Here is a 21,326-nt window from a genome sequence, read left to right as displayed (position 1 = left end):
TCCAGAACTGGTACAAATATGGATTCATGGATCCAGGAATCCCGTAAAAAATAAATAAAAATAAATTCATATTTATGTAGTAAAACTACAGGGCACCAAAGATCTTTAAGGGAATATGAGATAAAATATATATTGTCGGGGCACCTGGGTGGCTCAGTCGGTTAAGCGTCCGACTTCAGCTCAGGTCATGATCTCACGGTTTGTGAGTTTGAGCCCCGCATCGGGCTCTGTGCTGACAGCTCAGAGCCTGGAGCTGCTTCAGATTCTGTATCTCCCCCTCTCTCTGCCCTTCCCATGCTCATGCTCTGTCTCTTTCTGTCTCTCAATAATAAATAAATGTTTAAAAAATATACATGTTGTCTACAAAGAAAAGAAAATTCCAATGACAGAGATTTCTCAGCAGTAACAATAGAAGCCAGAAAACAACAGAATATCTTAAAAGATGTTGAAAAAGGTAGCTTAACCTAATTGAGCTGCTGTAACAAAATACCATAGATTAAGTGGCTCTAATAACAGACATTTATTTCTTACAATTACAGAGGCTGTGAAATCTGGTAAGAATCCTCTTTCTTGCTTATAAATGGCTGCCTTCTTGCTGTGTCCTCACATGGCAGAGAGAAAGCTCTGGCATTTCTTCTTAGAAGAGCACTAATACCATCATATGGGCTCCATCTTTATGGCCTCATCTAAACCTAATTATCTCCCAAAGTTCCTACCTCCTAATACTATCTCCTATTGGGGGTTAAGACTACAATATGTGAATTTGGTGGGGACACAAACATTCAGTCCACGACAACAAATATCAACCTTGAATTATTTACCCAGTTAAATTCTTTAATTAAGATAAAATAAATACACTCAGAAGGCAAATAAAAGCTTGGAGTTTACCACCAAGAAATTTATACTACAAGAATTTAAGTATTTTTGAAAGAGAAAATAACTCTAGGAGAATATTTTAAGATGAAAGAAGAATGATAACAAATAAAATTACAAACATATGAAAACTTAAATATTTATGTAAAAGAATATTCCTAAGTTTTAAGACTGAAAAAGAGCAAAACTAAAATTCTAGGTTGACACTGACGTTAAAACTGTGGTCTACTGATGGCCAGCATCAGCATCACCTGTAATTTTGTGTGAAATTCAGACTCTCGGGCCACTTGAATAAGAGTCCCAGGAAATTACACGCACACTAAAGTTTAAGAATTGTCTAAAGTTCTACAATTGTTTTTAGATAGGATTAAAATACTGTGCAAGTGAAAATTTAGTTTAGCTTATATATGATAAAATGTCAAGGGTAATCACCTAAAGATAAAAAAAATATAGAGAAATCTTAAAAATCCTGAACCCAGGTCCCACCCCAGAGCCTATGACTTAATTGGTCAATGGTATGAGACTGAGGTCAGGATTTTGTAAAGCCTCCCAGACACTTGTGTGGTAGAGTGCAAGTTGAGACCCACTGCACCAACTAATTAAGCTAACATAAATATTTTCTTAGTATCTGAAACTTGATGGGGCTAGATATAAGATAAATACTCTTCAATATGTCCTAAAGAAAACCAAGGACACCCAACTAAATAGCAAACACATATGCTTAAGAAGGAGTAGCTTTTCTGTTTTGAGTAATATCTTCTCTTTTTATAATGGAAAAAGACTACTGTCCCAAACAGAAGGAAGGGAATTATGGAAGGTTAGTATCAACGCAGTAAAACAGAACAACTTTTTGGATACTTAGAGATCTGGTGCTTTAGAGCTTAACAGCACCTTACTTTTACCAGTATATTGTACATTTTCAGAAATTTTTATGTTAGTGTCTTTCCACTTTGGCCTAAAGAGCTCCTGTCAGCATTTCATTTAAGGTAGGCTTAGTGGTCATGATTTCCTTCAGCTTTTATTTTTGGGAAAACTTTTATCTTGCCTTTATTTCTGAAGGATAGCTGTGCTGAGTAAAATATTCTGGATGGCAACTTTTTTTCTTTCAGCACTTTGACTGTATCATCCCACTCTCTCTTAATCCACAAAATTTGTGCTGAGAAATCTGTTGATAGCCTTATGGAGATTCCCTTGTATAAATGTTTTTCTCTTGCTGCTTTAAAAATTCTCTTTGATTTTAGGCAGTTTCATTATAAAGTGTCATGAAGAACATTTTGAATTACAATTATGGAGTGACCTATCGGACGTTCTAATCTCTTTCCGGGCTTGGGGAGTTCTCAGCCATTTTTTAAAAATTTTTTTATTTATTTTGAGAGAGCATGCAGGGGAGGGACAGAAAAAGAGGAGAGAATCCCAAACAGGCTCCACTCTGGCAGTTGGATGCCCAATTGACTGAGCCCCCCCACCCCAGACACCCCTCAGCCACCATTTCTTTAAGCAAACTCTCTGTCCCCTTCTCCATCTCTTCTCTTTCTAGGATTCCAACAGTGTATAGACTGTTTCTCTTAATGGTGTCTCACAACTCCCATAGGCTTTCTTCATTTGTTTTTATTCTTTTTTCTTTTTGCTCCTCTGACTGGATTATTTATTTATTTATTTGTTTGTTTTTAATGTTTATTTGTTTTTGAGAGAGACAGAACGTGAGAAGGGAAGGTGCAGAGAGAGAGGAAGACACAGAGCTTGAAGCGGGCTCCAGGTTCTGCACTGTCAGCACAAAGCCCAACACGGGGCTCAAACGCACAAACTGAGATCATGCCCTGAGCTGAAGTCGGAGACTGAACCGATGTCGGACACTGAACCACTGAGACACCCAGGTGCTCCTCTGACTGGATAACTTTAAATGATCTGTTTTCAAACTTACCACTTCTTCTTCTGTTTAATCTAGTATTATGATAAAACTCTATACTGAAATCTTTAGTTCAGTCATTGTATTCTTGAGCTCTAAAATTTCTGTTTTGGCCTTTTTTTTTTAATGCTCTCTTTCTCTTGATTAAACTTCTCACTTTCTTCTTGTATTTTTTCCCTGATTTCATTAGACTGCTTATCTGTGCTACAAGAGTATCTCCCCTTTAGAACAATTATTTTTAATTCTCTGTCAGACCATTCATGTATCCCATTTCTTTGGGTCAATCACTTGAAGTTTACTGTGTTCCTTTGGGAGTGTCATGTTTTCCTGATTCCATGATTCCTGTAGACTTGTGGAGGTGTCTACACATTTCAATAAGCAGTCACCTCTTCTCGGTTGTAGGGAATAACTTAGGTAAGGAACTATGCTCCCCTGTAGGCGGGGGCGTGCTGGAGCATGCTGCCGTCCTGGGTCTAAGCAGTAGAGCACCAGGTGCAGGGATGTGGGGCGGCTCCCGGTGTGGAGTCATGTGACTCCTCACTGGCTCTGAACACTTGAGTCCACAACATTGACAACCGTGTGCACACAGCGCCGCAGCTCGGTGACACGGATGGGCCAGGGGCGTGCAGGTGCACAGCTCGCAGGGCGAGCTGAAGGTGAGCCCAGCGGTCTGCGCCAGTAGCTGGAGACAGGCCCAGATGCGGGCCCGCAAGCGGCTCGGGGGCCCTGGCGGTTGCCACGAACTTCTGCGGCTGCAGATCCCCGAAGGCCTGTGCCGTAATAACGGCCGTGGCACGTCAGGCTGGCAACGTGGAAGTGTGCAGTCTAGCCTCAAGCACGCACATGGCGTAGACGCTAGCGTGTTGCCCTCACACGGCCCCAGGGCATCTCAGGCTCCAGCTGAGGCAAGGGGGACGCGGCAGTGGGGAAGGGGTCAGGCAGCTCGTATTGGTGAGGAGCCCACGAGGGGCACAAGCCTGTGGAATCTGCTGGGGGTGGGGGGCGCCTCTGCGCCCCTGGTTTCTTCCGGGGCGGACCTGCTGGGTCGTCTTCAGAGCAGGTCGTCGGGAACCATGGTCCTCACCGCACGGCTAGTGCTGGCAGCCTCTGACCCGCTTCCTTGCCCCTGGCCATCTCTCTCTGTCTCAGCCCTGCCGGCTTCTGGGTGGGCCAGAACCAAAGCGGGCTTCTGTGTCATGCCCCAAACGGCTAGGGAGGCTGGCCGCTCATCACTCCCGCCCTTTTCTGGCAAGGGGACTCTTTCTAGCGGGTAAGTCCCCTTTGGGGTCAAGGTGGTCAACGGGATGGTGCAAGCAAAACGAACCTGTTCTTCCCTCTCTTTTTGTACAGTTATCCTCGGGTGTTTTATTCCATTATCTTGTGGAAGTTTCTTCTTTTTAATAATTTTGTTTGTTTATGTTGACAGAGAGCGCGCAATGGGGCGAAAGAGAGAATCCCGAGCCGGCTCCACACTGTCAGAGCAGAGCTGACGTGGGGCTCAAACCCATGAACTGTGAGATCTGACCCGAGCCGAAATGAAGAGTCGGACACTTAACCAACTGAGCCAACCAGGTGTCCCCTGCTGAAGTTTCTTAGGTAGACACCTGGGCTCACCCAGAGCTGTTTCTGATTAGGGATAGCTGTCCATTTGTTGATCTTTGTGGTAGGGATGGAAGCTACCTCACCACCTTGATAACATCACTCTAAATATTTCTAAATATAGTCACTGCCGATAAGGAGTTCTCAGGGCAAGCTTTCATTATTAAATGGTTGTTCATAATGTTCTCTGGAGCCGCACTGTCCAATGGAATTTTCCACAAAGGGAAGTCCACTAGCCATAGGTGTCTACAGAGCACTTGCAAAGTGCTTAGTGCAGTTGAGGCGCTGAGTTTTTAATTTTACTTAATTTTAATTGTATTAAAATTAAGTAGCAAGAAGTGACTAGTGGCTCCCACACTGTTCCATGCGCCTTGCCCCTCCAGGTGCAGACTCAAGCCCAGCAGCACCGGCAGCACCTGGGAGCTTACTAGAAGCCTGGGCCCCACACCAACTGAATTTAGAAGGTACATTCTAATATGACCCCTGTGATAATTCATATGTATACGGAAGTTGATAAGCCCTGTTTTGGAGATTTGTTCCTTAAATGAGGTTACATTAATTGGCTGGAGTTTTGGTTGTTTGTTTTGTCTTAGTCTTTGCTCATTCTGAAAGAATAACTCAAATGACTGTCTAGGCCTGAATCCAAGGACCATGAGACCTTAAGCACACAATGTCTTTGTGTCCCAGTCTCCACATAGCTCATATACAAATCTCAGTTCCATAGCAACCTATGCCACTAGATTGTGCACGGGGTTTTTTTTAGCACCATGCAATTATAAAGTATAATCTGCAAGAGGAAACAAGCATAATTTGAACTAGATAATGTTACCTCTGAAGGGCCCATACTAGTAACATTTAGTAATAAGAAAAGTCAGGCCTTCAAACTCCACCTTACCTGATTTCGTCCTTCCAGCCATCTCTTCCGTCTCGTGCCCCCAGCGCCCCCTCTGCTCCCTCAAATGCCCCTTTACCACACAGACCAACACACGGACAGCACACAGACAGCGACACACCAACAACCTGCTTTTCCCAGTGGGTTGTAACTGGCCGTTCGGGGCTGTGTCTGTGACCCTGCGTGAGTTCTCCTTGACCGGATTCTCTTTCCTGCCCCCAGCTGGCGAAGTTCGACTCCTCTTCACGATGCTGGCCATGTTTTTGTCTCTGCCCCTGAGCAAAGTGAACGAACCCCTGCCTCCTCTAAAACTTCACGGTGACCTGTAGCGGCTGCTCATGGCACACGTCATACGGTGTCGCAAGGGTTTATGTATCTGTCTCTCCCCCTCCCTCTGCTCTTAGCTCCTTAAAGAAAGAGAAACTACATCGAATTCATCTTTATAACCCTTGTGACCAGTACAATATTGGCACATAGTTGGACTTCAGTGAATATACAATAAAATAAAAAGAATGGACGTTTCTCCAAGGTCACATGGCTTTGGTCAGAACTGGAACTGGAACCTAGATTTCCCAATTCCCATCCAGGCCAGCGTGTTTCTACTACATTCTACAGCCTGTTTTAGCACAAACAGCAATCTCGGAACATTTCGGGCAACAACCGCGGGAAAGAGAACGCCGTCTTCCAAAGTGACACAGGTCAAAAGGGAAGCAGAGCAAAATCCCACTTTAAAATTCATGCAGTTTGTCAGAAGCTCCCTTGGAGACTGTGTGTCACTTACATAGCTGGTGAAATTAAGCAATGCAAATCCAAAACGGGGTCAGGAAAACAACAAAACCAGAAAATTTTTACTTAGAAATAACCAATTTATGCCTGTTAGGCTTTGTGAAAAGATGACAGGCAGTTCTAGGTACTGAGGAAAGTACAGATTTCATCTGCTGTTCTTTTTTTTTAACTTTTAATGTTTTTATTATTAAAAAATTTTTTTAATGTTTTATTTATTTCTGAGAGAGAGACAGTGTGAGCAGGGGAGGGTCAGAGAGAGAGGGAGACACAGAATCCGAAGCAGGCTCCAGGCTCTGAGCTGTCAGCACAGAGCCCGACGCGGGGCTCGAACCCACGAACCGTGAGATCATGACCTGAGCCGAAGGCAGACGCTTAACCGACTGAGCCACCCAGGCGCCCCAATGTTTTTATTATTTTTATGAGAGAGAGAATGCAACCAGGAGAGGGACAGAGAGAGAGACACACACACACACAGAATCCGAAGCAGGCTCCAGGCTCTGAGCTGTCAGCACAGAGCCCGACGCGGGGCTCGAACCCACGAACCGTGAGATCATGACCTGAGCCGAAGCTGGACGCTTAACCAAGTGAGCCACCCAGGAGCCCATTTCATCCGCTCTTCTGACTGTGAAAGTGTGTTATGCTGGTTACACTTAAAGGTTATCTGGGTAAATGGACCAATAGTAATGAAAATGAGCATGTGAGCAAACCCGGGCCAGGGAGAGGAGGAAAGACCCAAAGATGGAAGGAGAGAATGTATGCAGGTGGTAACAAAAGGCAGAGGGACAGAAGGAAGGAGTTTGCATGAATAGCTAAAGATTTTCAAACTAAATTAATGGCAAGACTGATTTAATATATGCATATTAACAAAGGGCACCTATCCCCCCCTGCCTTTCTTTCATCAACTATTCTATTCTTATTTCTTTTTACTTAAGAATAGGTGAAGGGGCACCTGGGCGGCTCAGTCTGACTTTGGCTCAGGTAATGATCTCACAGTTTGTTAAGTTCAAACCCCGTATCAGGCTCTGCTGTCAGCACAGAGCCCGCTTAGAGCCTGTGTCCCTATCTCTCTGCCCCTCCCCCAAATATACTAAAACAGCCTACACACACACACACACACACACACACACACTCTCTCTCTCTCTCTCTCTCACAAATAAACATTCTAAAAAATAAAAAGGAGCTTTCTTTTCTTCCTTCTAGAAGGAAGTTCAGGCTGAGTAATAGGGATGGTACACACAAGAGCTGTGAGTTGTCCGGCGTGATGAAGTCTGGGACACATTTGGGGAAGTGAAAAGAGAGGGGCGTGGGAGGAAGGCAGGAGACAGCTCCCAACATCATGTATGTGCATCATAGTAAGGAGTCTGGATGGTACGTCAAAGGCAGTGAGACCTTTTTTAAGAGATCATTCATGAAGCAGATAGGGACAGTAAATTTGAAAATCATTTCCAACCCATTGCTCGGGGGGAGGGGGGGGAGGTATCTATACAGCCATGTATAAAATACATTGGAGCAGGTATGAAAAGCTGTTAAATGCTACTTCCTCTTTCAGTCTCCATTTGTGAATTCTTTGTGGTAATCGTACAGCAACAGTGTGAAGGCACATTTTTTTCTCAGATAAGCTGTTGTGGCCGTGTTCCAGGGAGATGTGCAAACTGGCACAGCAGATCTCGAACTCCTTCACTGCCCACAAACACAGGATTTCCTTCCCCACACACTCATCTCTGCTTTCTTCAAAGCGCTACCTTCCACGGGGCGCCTGGGTGGCTCAGTCGGTTAAGCGTCCGCCTTCGACTCAGGTCATGATCTCGTGGTTTGTGAGTTTAAGCCCCGCGTCGGGCTCTGTGCTGACAGCTCAGAGCCTGGAGCCTGTTTCAGATTCTGTGTCTCCCTCTCTCTCTGACCCTCCTCCACTCACAATCTGTCTCTCTCAAAAATAAATAAACATTAAATAAAATCAAAAAGAAAAGAAAGCACTACCTTCCCTTCCCATAGACCTACTCAATTTCCTGGGAAATGACATCACATTTTAAATACAGCAAAAGATATTTCTATTCAAAGAAATCCTACACTTCTGTAACATATTTTCTGAATATAAAAGTAATATGCTTTTTAGCTTAAAATTTGGAAAACTATAAAGAAGTTTGATGTAAATTCTTTCTTTTTTCTATAAAAAGGAATACTTCTAAAAATGTGATTATGCTCTAATGTTTTTTTACCTCCTTTTTTTCTTAATATATTAGAATGATTTTATCCTTATATTTTATTCTAAAACATTGTTTTAATGTCTGTATAGAGTTTACTGTATGAAACCAACATAATTTACCTAACTACAATTTATTATCTCCTAGAATTTTTTTCTTTTTCCTTTTCTCTTTTTTTTTTTTGCTACTATAATACTATAATAAAACTATTCTAAGCATCTGTGATTTTCTGACGATAAACAGACTCCTTTTGAATTCTTTTCTCTTTCATGTGCATCCAGACTTTAATTTTTTTAAAAACTCACGAAGGTAAATCTGTAGCCAACTGTTTGGTACTCCCCTCTTAAGAAAAACAAAGGAAAAATGACATGTAAATATTGCCACAATTCTCTTTGGTGAAAGCATAGCCAGGACATAGGCAATGACCGAAATCTGCAGGGAGAGAACATTTTAGAACAAGGGATTAGCATACAGAGAGGGCTACAAATGTTTATGAAGCACCTACCATAGAACAGCCTCTGTTCTAAGCACTGGGGATGTAGACAGAGTAAGACAGACACAACCTCAGCCTCGCAGAGTTCAGTCTAACCAGGTAGAAACACTTAGGGAAATGACACTGGAGAATGATGTTAAAACCAATGCAAAAACTGCACCTATAAATAATTTTTTCAGGGCTACTGAGTTTTAAGCCTCATTGTCTACTATTAATCCTCACCCTTCACAAATATTAATCAAAGTTACCTGCACATCTATGCTAGTTTCTTTCATTAGGTCTTAGACCCTTACGCATCAGAGAACATTTTGCCTTCGTTAGGACTGTAATATCTTGTCTTGAATTTTGAAAAATGGCTCCTTTCTCTGATAGAAGGTCATTCAGCATCTATCCGCCATACCCTAGTGGTAGTTTTAGATCCTGATTTGCAGGATCCGCGTCTGAGGAACACAGAACTCTCAGTCCCCTAGTCGGCATCCTCCAGGCAACCACAATCTTCTATTTGTCTTTTTAAAGATTCCCAAATTCATGTTTCTTAGTGTGAAACATACTGCAAATGAACTAGATGATCTGGTTATCTTTTTAGAGTTAAATGCAATCATCTCTCTCCCTCTTTGCACCAATCTAGGCCCTTTTGAACTCAAAGGCCTCCATCTGCAAAGAATATTTGCAAAACAAAGAAGGACAAATGGTGGGTTGGGGGTGTAAACTTTTTCTGAAGAATGTGCTAAACTCTTTCACTATTTAATAGATAAGAATGAAGACTGCTGTTTAACTAGATCCAGCCTCTGAAATATCTAATTAAAACTGATGTGCTTATTTAGTTTCCAATTCATCACAGGTGGGCCCACATTAATGTGAAAATGAGAGTAAATTACCAGCATTTGGCAATCTCACTGAATGTCATTCACATTATTAGCTCAAACCTCAAAATGCATTTTAAAATGTGGTTCACAGGTAGGGCACGGTCTCTCCACACAAACAAAATTCTTCACTGGAGAGCTGATGGAATTTCACTTTTGTGTAAGGAGTTCCCAATGGCAAAAATCCACCTACTCAAAACACTTAGCTATGACCCCATAGAAGGTGTCCCTCAGAGAAGGCAGTAGTTATGAAGCAAGGCTCCCTCTCTTCCCAGTCATAAATAATCTAGCAACTTTTATGCTATGTGTATTTTATCACAATTTTCAAACGTAATAACATAATAACTGGAATGACTAGGCAGTTTGGCCCAACTCTCGTCTGGCTTGTCAACCAGAACTTCATATAACATTCAGCTCATCTGACTTTACAGAGGACTCCCTTCCTGTGGTCCTTCTGCAGAATGAGAAAAAACCACCGCAGAGGACAGCCACCTCCCTGAGCTGCACGTGGGCCCCGAGACCATCGTCCTTTCTCTTTCCACATCTACAAAATGTAAAGTCGTCTTCCATCTGATTGATTTTTGAAGGGCTCTTTACAACAGCATGCTGAAAGGCGTTCTGGAAGTGCACAGAATGGAATCCCGTGACAAAAGACAACACTCGATGGCAGGCAGGATGATTTGTTTGTATCTCAAAATCGCTTTTGTTTCCCACCTTTTCCTACAGCTTCTAAATCCAAATAGAAGATAATTTAGTTCATCATTAAAGCACAGGCTGTTATGGGCTAACTTATAAGCAGAATAAATTATTTCAGGGGCGTAGAACAAGGCCAAGGAAGCTCCCACTTTAGACATAGACTCACCCATTCAGATGCCCTTTACCTGCTTTTAATGTCCAAAGCCCTAAATGGAAATTTAGTATTTTTATCTCAAAGTCCTGAGCCCTTTGATTGAAAGTTCATACTTCTTGGCAAAGAATAAATAGATGGTATGGTGCTCAAGCTCATGAGCAGTCTGGGAAATACAAATCCAAGCAACAATCAAGTATCCATTTCAAGTAGCAGCTTGGTAAGTTTGCAGGCCAGGAGCACACAGTGCTGGTGAGGAAGTGGGCGCGCCCCTTCTCACTCGTTGGTGAAGGGAGTCTGGACTGCCAGCAACTTGTCATAAAGATAATCTAGCAAATTTTATGTTAAGTATATTTTATCACAATTTTTAATGTAATAATAGCTGTAACTAATGTAGCAGTGGCTATTATAATTAAACATATCCAAACCCATTGGCTCAGCTCTACCTTTCCAGCTTTGGGGATCTAACAAATATAGAAGTCAATACGCTAGTACCTAACAACATATGTTTTAAAAAAACTTGACTGCAGCATTATATGTGACATGGTGGTAGGAGGCCAGCCAAATACACTGAGGTATATCTATACTAGGGAAAGTTATGTTGCTTATTAGCCTGAAAAAAATCCATGAAATACGTACTTAAGTGAGAAAAATGAGTGCAGAGTGTCTTATAAATAAGAAGAAATACTGTGCAGTGGCTCAGAGAACGGACTTTGGAGCTGGGCAGAGTGACTCTGTAGCCTACATTTTTAGCAGTTTGACCGTAAATAAGGCTTTTAGTCTCTGCAAGGCTCGGTATCCTCATGTGTAAAATGGGTATAAAACATGGGGATGATACTATGCATATTACAAGGTGTGGGTCAACACTGACTAAAAAGGACTCTAAGTCGAGTCTATAGAAAGCCACAAAGAAGACATTCAATCCATGCTAGTTCCCTGCTCCATGTGCCTCTAAAATGAGTGTGCTTCACAGCTCTGCTTGACAGCCCTGGCAGAGAGCTAGCCTGGGGACCGTCAACAGGAAGTGGATTCAAAAGAAATGCACAGTCTTGAGGTTAGAAGACGTAGCTTCAAACTTCTGCTCAGCTACTTGGTGACTGTGTGCCCTTCCATAAGTGTATGATTGTTCTGAGCCTCACTCCCTGCCTCCTATAGTTTGAGAATTAAATCAGATGCATGCACATGCACATACCTATGTGTGTGTGTGTGTGTGCGCACACACACACACGCAAGTGTGCTCCTTGCCCCAGAGGTGGTATTCAAAATTTTAACACCTGGTATTGCATAGATACCACCTAACTAGAATGATTCCTGACTGCTGGCACATAATAGGTACTCACTAAGTATGTTTTCATTACTTTCTTTTTGTCATTTATTTTAAAAAAACTTGTTTGAATATTTAATATAAGCCCAATACTATGCTTTCCTTGATGGGAAAGGATAATTCTGATACTCAACTAAGTAAAAGGTAAATAATTTTTATGAAACATTGCAATTATTCCCAAAGTCAGTGCCCCACACCCCTCCACAGAAAAATCAGAATGAAACAAAATTCTCAAGTTCTTTTTTTTTTAATGTTTTTTATTAATTTCTAGGAGAGAGAGAGAGAGACAGCGTGAGCAGGGGAGGGTCAGAGAGAGAGGGAGATACAGACTCTGAAATAGGCTCCAGGCTCTGAGCTGTCAGCACAGAGCCCGACGCGGGGCTCGAACCCACAAACTGAGAGATCATGACCTGAGCGAAAGTCGGACGCTCAGCCGACTAAGCCACCCAGGCGCCCCAAACTCTCAAGTTCTGAATAGCAGCGTTATTTTAGCTGCGAAGCTCCTGTCGTAAGATGCCACCACAACACAAACAGGGAAGTCCGGAGACAGGGGCTACACACTGAAGTCCGCGGTCGAAGGAGGGCAGGAGAACTCTAGGATGAACGGCTGTGATTCGCAATGGGGGTGACCCCCGGGCAGCTGCGGGCAAGGAGAGGCAGCCTCTGCAACACAGGGAGCAAACGGACTCAGACCTCAGGTTTCCACACCCCTTCTTTTCACTGGGCCTCTCTCTCCTCCTCATAATAAAGGGGGCACCAGGGCGCCAGTCACCCGTAAGGGCCCTTCTCGCCAGACACTGAGCTGTTCCGAGCTCCAGGCAAGTCTGTCTCGGGGTTCTTTTGAGAGTACGTTGTAAAGGGGTGAGGACTGAGAACAAGGAAATTCAGCGTGAAGTCACAGCAAGAGAGAGTCTGGAGTCTGACACACCTGGATCTGAACCATTTTCACAAGGTTCAAGCCGTCTCTCTCCAAGGAACTGAAGTTCTGCAGTCAGAGGGAAGGTCTGCCACTCCACGCGGGTGTAAACGGGGCCCTGAGCTAAGCCAACATTAATGGAATGTGTGGTTGCTAAAAAAGAGAACCACTTCACTCCAAAAAACACCGCTTCACTAAGTTGGGAGTGATTTTTCCCCTGATGTGCTGAGAAGTCCAGGGCCGCTGCCGCGGAACCAGAGCCTGTCACCTCCTGGCCAGCCCCGTCAGGATGAGATCTCACCTACGCTCACGACACAGCGGCTGGAGGTCCAACCAGCACACATGCGCTGTGCTGGCACCCCGAGAGGCAGGGTGATCACCTAAGCCAGGGTGCCCACGGCTATCCGGGCTCTGAGGCTGAAATGCCCGTGCCTCTGGGACCCTGACAGTCCCAGGCAAACCGAGACAGGTGGCCGCCCAAAGAGAGAACAAAAGCCAGAAAAGAAACTGCCAGCTGGGTCTGTCCTGCCATGTTAAAGATCTTTCTCAAACGTCCGACTCAAACAACTTCTGCTCGTTGGCCGCAACTCAGCCGCAGGGGGCCCATCTGCAAAGAAGGCTGAGAAATGCCCGTGGCCACCTACCCAAACCTTGTGTCCCCGTAGGAAAACGAAGGATGAATACCGAACAGGACTCTCTTTCGTACTTGGTTAGCCTGGAATGGCACAGTCCATGGAACCCCGTATTTGTTCCTTAATCCTAAAACCACTGTGAGCCCAGGAGCCTTCTTAGAGTTCTCTTCTAAGTACCTGCCATAACTGAGATAATAATGACTCAAGAATTTAGCAGATCAGACCGCCATTTCATGGAGAAGAGCCGGGGTGGGCTTATTACAACTGTAACTGCCTGGAGGCTCCCTGTGGGCTCTAGCTCTCATGGCCTCCTGTAAAATGGCGCCAGCGAGGTGGTAGGAACTGGTTTCCAGTGACTCCCCTCCAGTGACTGTGCATCTCTGTCTTGTCTCTGAGCTCCAGCAAGCAGAAGAAGGAAGAAAGATGCACACGACTACCAGCACTGACAGGGCCCTGATTAGGGATTAAGCTTTCTCCAATCCCATCTCCACCCAACCACAGAGTGTCGTTTTGAAGAATCATTTGTGGTAAATGAAGAGAGAGGAGCTGTAAGGGCAAGAAATTGGTAGAAAATAATAGGGAAGAAGTGCTATCGTTTGATGAGGGTAATAACCTTTCTAAACTAGTGTCCTACCGCATTAGATTTTCCATGAAATTATTTAAAACAGCAGGGAATCAAACATCCCCACATTATTAACCTCTAGTGTGTGCTTACTGAAGAAAATCCCAAGGATATTTATGCGTCTCGTGCAGGGGTTGAACCTTAATGTCACAGACTGAAGCAATGAAGCTATGGAATCCCGCCTGTGTTGCCTTTTGTCGATAACGGGCACCACAGCCGTATTTCTTGCCTGGTGAACGTGCAAAATTGTTCTTCAGCCTATTGCAATAAGCAGAATGTCAGTCATCACTTCCTAGCCTTTGGCAGCTTATTACATAAAAGAATAGGTCTTATTTGCAGCTGCTCCTCCCTTTTCAGGGAGCCTTCGTTAGGAGAAACACTAAGAAGCTGATACACAAAGTGGTGTATTTTTTTCTTGAGACTCTTTCCTACGAAGAAACACAACGGTAGGAAAGCTTCACCACCACAGCCGTGATACTGTTATAATAAACCATCACACCACATACACGAGTGAGAACATCCAGCCACAGCTCATCACATTACCTGGGAGTAAATCTGTCACAATGTGAGTCACTGGAGAAGCGCTATGGCCAAACATGTTGAATTATAGCTAGGTTTTAGCATTAATTATAATAATTATATTGTAACCACCATTTCATCATAAAAACTAGTTTCATTCTGACATTTTATTCTTTGTTCCAGGCCTTGCAAAATTCCCAAATTGCAAAAGGAGTTTAAAAATAGTGTTTGATCAAGGTTACAAAATGTATTTACAGATTTATGGCTTTTTAAAACGGCATTCAAATAAATGGTAATTAATATACAGGAAAGCTTGCTAAAACTGATTGGATTCCATACTCCCTATAAGTTAGAAGGATTTAATTTTTGCATTTTTTGAAGAACTATGCATGTATAAATTATAGGTAGTTGTGAATTCCAAAGCTATAAATATACTGGAGGACCCTGGTGGTATCATACTGAACAGCTGTTTGCAGAGAATAAGCCTCTCTAGTACCCCGAGGAAGGCACAGAATACTGAAATGTTGGCTAAATGTTCAAATTGTGCAAAGAATGAATACCTCTGAAAACAAAAGGAAAATATGAATGATATCCCCGGGTTTGTGGCTCGGTCTGGGTAAGCTCTGTCAAAAGCCACTTCCAGGCTTTCTTTCCCCTCGCTTCCTTCTCTACCCTTTTTCTCCTCCTCTCCTCCCCCTCTCCTCGCCTTTCTCTCCTCTGTGCCCCTTCCTCTTCTTCCAGGCAATTTAGTTCAAAAGCTATTAGCTGGAGCTGAGCAAGGTATGTATCAGCAGAGGGACAGTGAGGTGCAGACCACAGTGGCACAGGGTGGTGTATTATGGCTCAAGCCCAGTGAGAACGGTACCCCTGGGGAGGAAGGGTGAGGAGGGTAGCCATGGAGATAGCGGGGGCTTAGTGCCGAGCATCAGACCCCAAGCAGGTACGAGGGGGTGGGGCAATTGCGAACAGAGTGCCCAAGCTGGCACAGAGTGTGCCAGGCATCCTGTGGGTCTTGGAGCTGGAGTGAGACGGGAGGGCATCCGTGCAGGGAAGAGACAGTGAGGGTGCTGTGGTACCCAGGCCTCAGAGGTAAGGAAGGCACCCACATTAAGTGTTCAGCGGTACAGCACGCAGTGCTGAGTCCCAGAAGGGTATGGAGAGTGTCCTCGGAGAAGCGGTGGTGCACAGGTGAGGGCAGGAGTCTGTCTGTGAGTGAGGGCTGCACACACAATAGGGTGGAGCCTGAAGGGCCTGGTGAAGCCTTCATCCATGGGGGAGAAGGTGGCAGTGGCCTGGCATGGGGGTGTCAGAGCCCAAGAGGGAAAGGACAGCTAGCGCAGGAAGGGCATCTGAGGCGAGGTGACCGAGCCCAAGCAGGTGAGGAGGAGGATTAGGTAGGAGGGTCCCAGAATGGGGTGTCAATATCTGAGTGGGATGAGAAGAGTACCCGAGTTGGGAGATGAGCAGCCCAGCAGCAGAGTTAGCACGACGCAAAGGTTAAGGTTCACAAGAAAGGGAGGCCTGGTACAGCACGTCAGAGCCCGAAAGGGAGGGTGGGGGGCACTTATAGATAAGATACAGTTACAGGGGGATAGGAAATGGTGGTGGTGACCATTATGGAATATCAGAGCCCAAGTAGGGTAAAGAGGATGTCCCATATGGGAGTTTTCCAGAACCAGTTACCTGAGCCCAAACAGGGGCAGGAGATTAGACCCACAGAAGAACATCTTACTGCAGTCAGAACCTGAGCAGGGTGAGGGGGTGAGGAGGAGAGTTTGTGGACTGGGGAGGCAGCACTGGCAGTAGTGAAGCATAGAAATCTGGGGCCCAAGTGGGATGGGGCGGGAGTAGTGGAGAAAGGTAGCCTCACACTGGAGTCTGAAATGGAGCTGATGCTCATGCAGGGGGTGGCGGACCCCTTAATAGGGAGGCGGTGGAGCAGTAGTGATAGGAGTTTGGCTACAGAAACAGATTTATCAGTGAGTGAATATGTTAAGAACAATGGGAATCAAGTTTCTCACTGTCAAAGAAGAGAATTTCAAATACGGAAAGGGAGAAAACAAGAATGAGACATGTGACATTAGACTGAACTTGAAGTACTGGTATGAATTCATGGTTTTAAATATACGTATATAGATCTAGAAACACACACGGATGCAAATGTGTGAGTGAGTGTGTATACACATATAGTTATTACCCAGCTGATTCCACTGGGAAGGCCTAGAAATGACACCCTAATAGCAATGAGCACACCTAGTACCCGATTTTGATTTGTAAACACAATGTTCTTATTTAAAAAATCAGGACTCCTTGCAGAAATGGCTGATTCCATATCTGGAGCAGGGATATTGAGGAATGAGCTGAAACATTTTTGTGTGCCAAAAAGACAGTGCCCAAAACTGATAGAGACATGTCACAAGGAAACAGTGTCAGCTGAGGTTTCTGTTGGCCAAATCTGAGACAATATGAGTAACAAAAACAAACAATGATAGTAATGAATTTTTAAGTCATTCAATAACAGGAATCCATGAGTCCACACCTATCTAAATAAATAAACAACAAATAAATGCATAAGTAAAAAGTTTAACTGGGTGGGGGAGATATGCCTGACAGATACCACCTTAATCATGTGATCAAAATGAACATCCACGATGGAATAAATCAAAATTATGTGCCACCTGATAAAATGCAATGAAAAGAGCACAGCATTACTTCTTCGATATTTCTGCCAAAGATGTATAGGCTGAGTCTAATCATTAAGAAATAGACAATCCCAAGTTGCAGAACATTTAACAAAATTCCTAGACTGTAATTCTCAAAAGTCACATGGCTTTGGACGTCAAGAAAAGACTGAGGAACTAGTCCAAACTGAAAGATGATCAAGACACAAGATAACTAAATGTAACGCATGATTTTAGACGGAATTATTTTGCCTATAAAGCTGCTATAAAGCCAAAATGCACGGGCCAAAAGAAGGGCAAAAGGGTAACAGAAGTTCCAACAAGGAAGACAATCCAGACCTCAGGAAAGCGTCACCGGAAGAGACGGTGGGCAACCGGGAATGGGTGGCATTTTATAGATGCCCATGAGAGAGAAATCCAGATGAAGAGAAAAGCCTGAGCAAAACAAAGGAAGAAGAAGATATCCAAGTTCATACAAGAATAGAATGCGTAGAGTAGTGCCACAGCAGATCAAGGTAGGAAAAGGTAGAAATTAGATCATACTATAAATTTCCATCTCAGATGTGTGTAGTTTTGCTCAGGAACCACTATCAAACATGAGTTTTAAGAAGATAAAGTATCCATATTGCTCAGTGATTCAATAATTGGCAATAATTTTGAGGAAAGATTAGAAAGAGGAGAGAGTGTAATTTGAGGAGGGTCAATAGGAGGTACAGCATGGTAACTATCACTTACATTCCTCATTGATCTATGGATTCAAATCTGAATTATAGGAGAGAGTTGCTATAAAGAACCATTACAAACTACATGGGCTCTAACTGAAATTTCTATGAACTATTCAGGATCCAACACAGGTTACTTTTTAAACTATATAATGGTGGTTATTATAAGTAGAGGTAAAGAATATCTCCAAGGTGCAGCCGTTACTGGAAAGCATAGGAGCACAGAACAGACTCAGAGCCAACCAGCCCATACCTAGGCTAAAAAGGAGTGCAAAGAGAACACTGCTTAAGATTTTGGGGTCTTCTTCACAGGTGAATGGCCGAATGCAGCAATAACAGCACACGTGTGGGCCACCGGAACACCAGAATAAGCCAGAGAAGGCAGGTGACCCGCTGAAGACAAAATGGAATCGTTTATGAACCCACCTGAAACACAGTCTTGGAATTCTTTGAACTGAAATGAACTTGATTTTACTACATCTGAGGAGTCATCATGACAGAAATAAATGGACAAATTCCGTCATTTGTTCTAAAATTACTTTTATACCCAGCTTTTTGTAACACTTACCATTAATGACTCTTTAAGATACAACATAGTAGAAAATAACGAACTAGACACAAACACACATAATCACCATGCCTGTTATGTGTAACTTTTTGTCCTTTAAATAATTAATCCATATTTAATAATTCTCTTACATAATTCATGTGGTATATCACAAAATGTTTCTCTTTTTCTTTAACTCTCCATTTTGAAATAGAGATTTATAGGAAGTTGCAAAAATAATACAGAATTATCTTATGTAAACTTTACCCCATTTCCCACACTACTCACATCTTCTATAACTGAAGTACAATATTAAAACCTGAAAACTGAATTGGTAAAACGAGTGTGTAATTCTACACCATTTTGTCACATGCAAATGTGTGCAGCCACCAACACAGTCAATATAGGAGTCAATTCTATCACCACAAGGATCTCCCTATGGCCACCCCTTTACAGTCACACGCACACATACACACACACAAAACCCTCCCTAGGCCCTGGTAGTCTTAATTTTGTCATTTTGAGAATGTTATATAAATCAAATTACAGAGTATGTGATTGGCTTTTTTTTTTCACTCAGCATAATAGCCTTGAGATCTATCTAACCTATCATTACATGTATCAATAATTCATTATAATAAATCATTTTAATTCACATAATAATGAATAGTACTTCTTGGTATAAATGTACCACAGTTTAACTATTTACCACAATTTTACTATTTTGGTTGTTTCCAGTTTTGACGATTATAAATAAAACTCCTATGAACATTCATCTATAGAAGGGAGGTAGGGGGGAGAAAAGTCTCCAGTGAAGAAAAAAATCAAAATATAGAACATTATTGGAAAAGTTGGAAATTTTGAATATGGATTGTGGATTAGATGTCAGTATCAATGTGAACTCTCCTAATGATGATTATACTGTGATTATATAAGACAATGTTCTTGCTTTCAGGAAATACACACTAAAAGATTTAGCGATGATGACACACTTTACCTCTTAGTTTCACATGATTCCAGAAAAAGAGTTAGAAAAATGAGGCAAAATTTAAACAACTTATAAACCTGGATAAAGTATATAGCAGTTCTTAGTACTATCCTTTAAATTTTTCTTTAAGTTTGAAACTATATTAAAATTAAAAGTTAACGAAGAAAAGTGCTGTCAGAATGACAATCTGGCTTGCATATCTTATTCAAAGAGTCTTGAAAAGTTGGAAAAATGATATTAGATGTGTGTCCAGCATAGAGAATCTTCTGTCCTGAATCTAAACAAGTGAAATGTAGGACCAGATGCCTCTTTCTTGCCCTCTACTCTTCCGAAATATTACCATAAAGAAAACAATCTGATCAAAGAGATTTTAAAATGGACGTTTAGGATAAAAGACTGGCATAAGGTCAGCCAGCTCTCTCTTTGGTAACCACATTCTCACAACGACAATGTGGTACAAAGGCTTGGGGGTCCGGCCTCTAGAGCCATGAGATTTGTGTTGGAAGCCGGGCTTTGCTAGTTACTGGCTGTGTGAACTTAGGGGAGTTGGTTAATCTGTCTGTGCTTCAGTTTTTCCTAAAAGAAAGTAGAAATAAAAATAAGACCTAAGTCCAAGGGGTTTCTTGACTTTTAAAAGTGTTTACACCTAAGTGGCTAAAAGAGTACCTGGCACACAGCAAGTTGTTGCCGCTGCTGCTGTTGTTGTTTTGAGAGAGAGAGAGAAGGGGAGGGAGAGGGAGAGAGAAGGGGAGAGAGAGAGAAGGGGAGAGGGAGGGAGGGAGGGAGAGCACACAGGAGCAAGGGAGGGCAGAGGGCGAGGGAGAGAGAGAATTGTCAGCAGGCTCCACGCCCAGTGCAGAGCCTGACATGGGGCTCGATCGTACAATCCTGGGATCATGAATGGAGCCAAAAACCAAGAGTTGGATGCTCAACCGACTAAGCCACCCAGACGCCACTATAGTGGCTTTTATGCAGAAGTTTACTGTTACTAAGTGAAGGGACTAAAAATAATTTCCTGGACAGATACAAACACTGCATGTTGCTTTTTTTCTAGAAATTTTTTTCTTTGCCTCATACACCCCCTTAAATTTGTATCAAACTCCATCTTCTTTTAGGGTATTTTTATTTTCCTGCTCTTTGACAAAATGTTTCTTAATCTTCAGCAGTAATATATCAATATGGAGTGACAGTTTGACAATATGGTTCTCACTTTTCATAGTATAAATTCAAAGACAAATTGTGAACGAGTCAAGTGAAACTTGTAATTCACAGCTGTGAGGTCACACTAGTGAATTATAAGCTTTTCATTATGTCAGAACTGTGAATTACAAAGATTTTTTTCTATATTTCCTGTCAAATAATTTATTAGCTACCCCTTTATCGTGGGATTTTTCAGCGTGCCAGTATGAGAGAGCACAAGGACTGTATCACAGCATTTCCAGACAGAACAATAAGAATTCAGACATTTAGGAAGAATATTAAAAAGGAAACAGAAGTGATTTTAACCCGTATTCTTCTCTACTTTAGAGTCATTCCTGATGAGCAGTTAGTTTTCTCTAAATTGGAGAGATGACCATCCGGACTTGAAGGAAGTTATCTTTTTACTGTCGCCTCCTTATTAACACCAGCAACTGTCATTTCTTGAAAGCCACTAAGAGTGTAATTCTACACTGTTTAAAAATTAAAAGGTATTCTTGTTAACATGAACATCACTATTATTACTACTATCATTAAACTCTGGATAACTCTTTGAAATTTGCATGGCACTTTCATGTCCTATTTATTATTCACATTGATACAATGAAATCCTATATTATATGAGTATAAGAGGGTATACACACACATATGTATGTATGTATATATGTCCCCATGCACTTATGAGAAAATTGAGGTATAGAAAGGCTCCAAGAAATAA

This window comes from Crocuta crocuta, unplaced genomic scaffold (genome assembly GCF_008692635.1).
Source record: "Crocuta crocuta isolate KB4526 unplaced genomic scaffold, BGI_CrCroc_1.0 scaffold20, whole genome shotgun sequence".
Taxonomy (NCBI): domain Eukaryota; kingdom Metazoa; phylum Chordata; class Mammalia; order Carnivora; family Hyaenidae; genus Crocuta; species Crocuta crocuta.
This window is presented reverse-complemented; position numbering follows the sequence as displayed.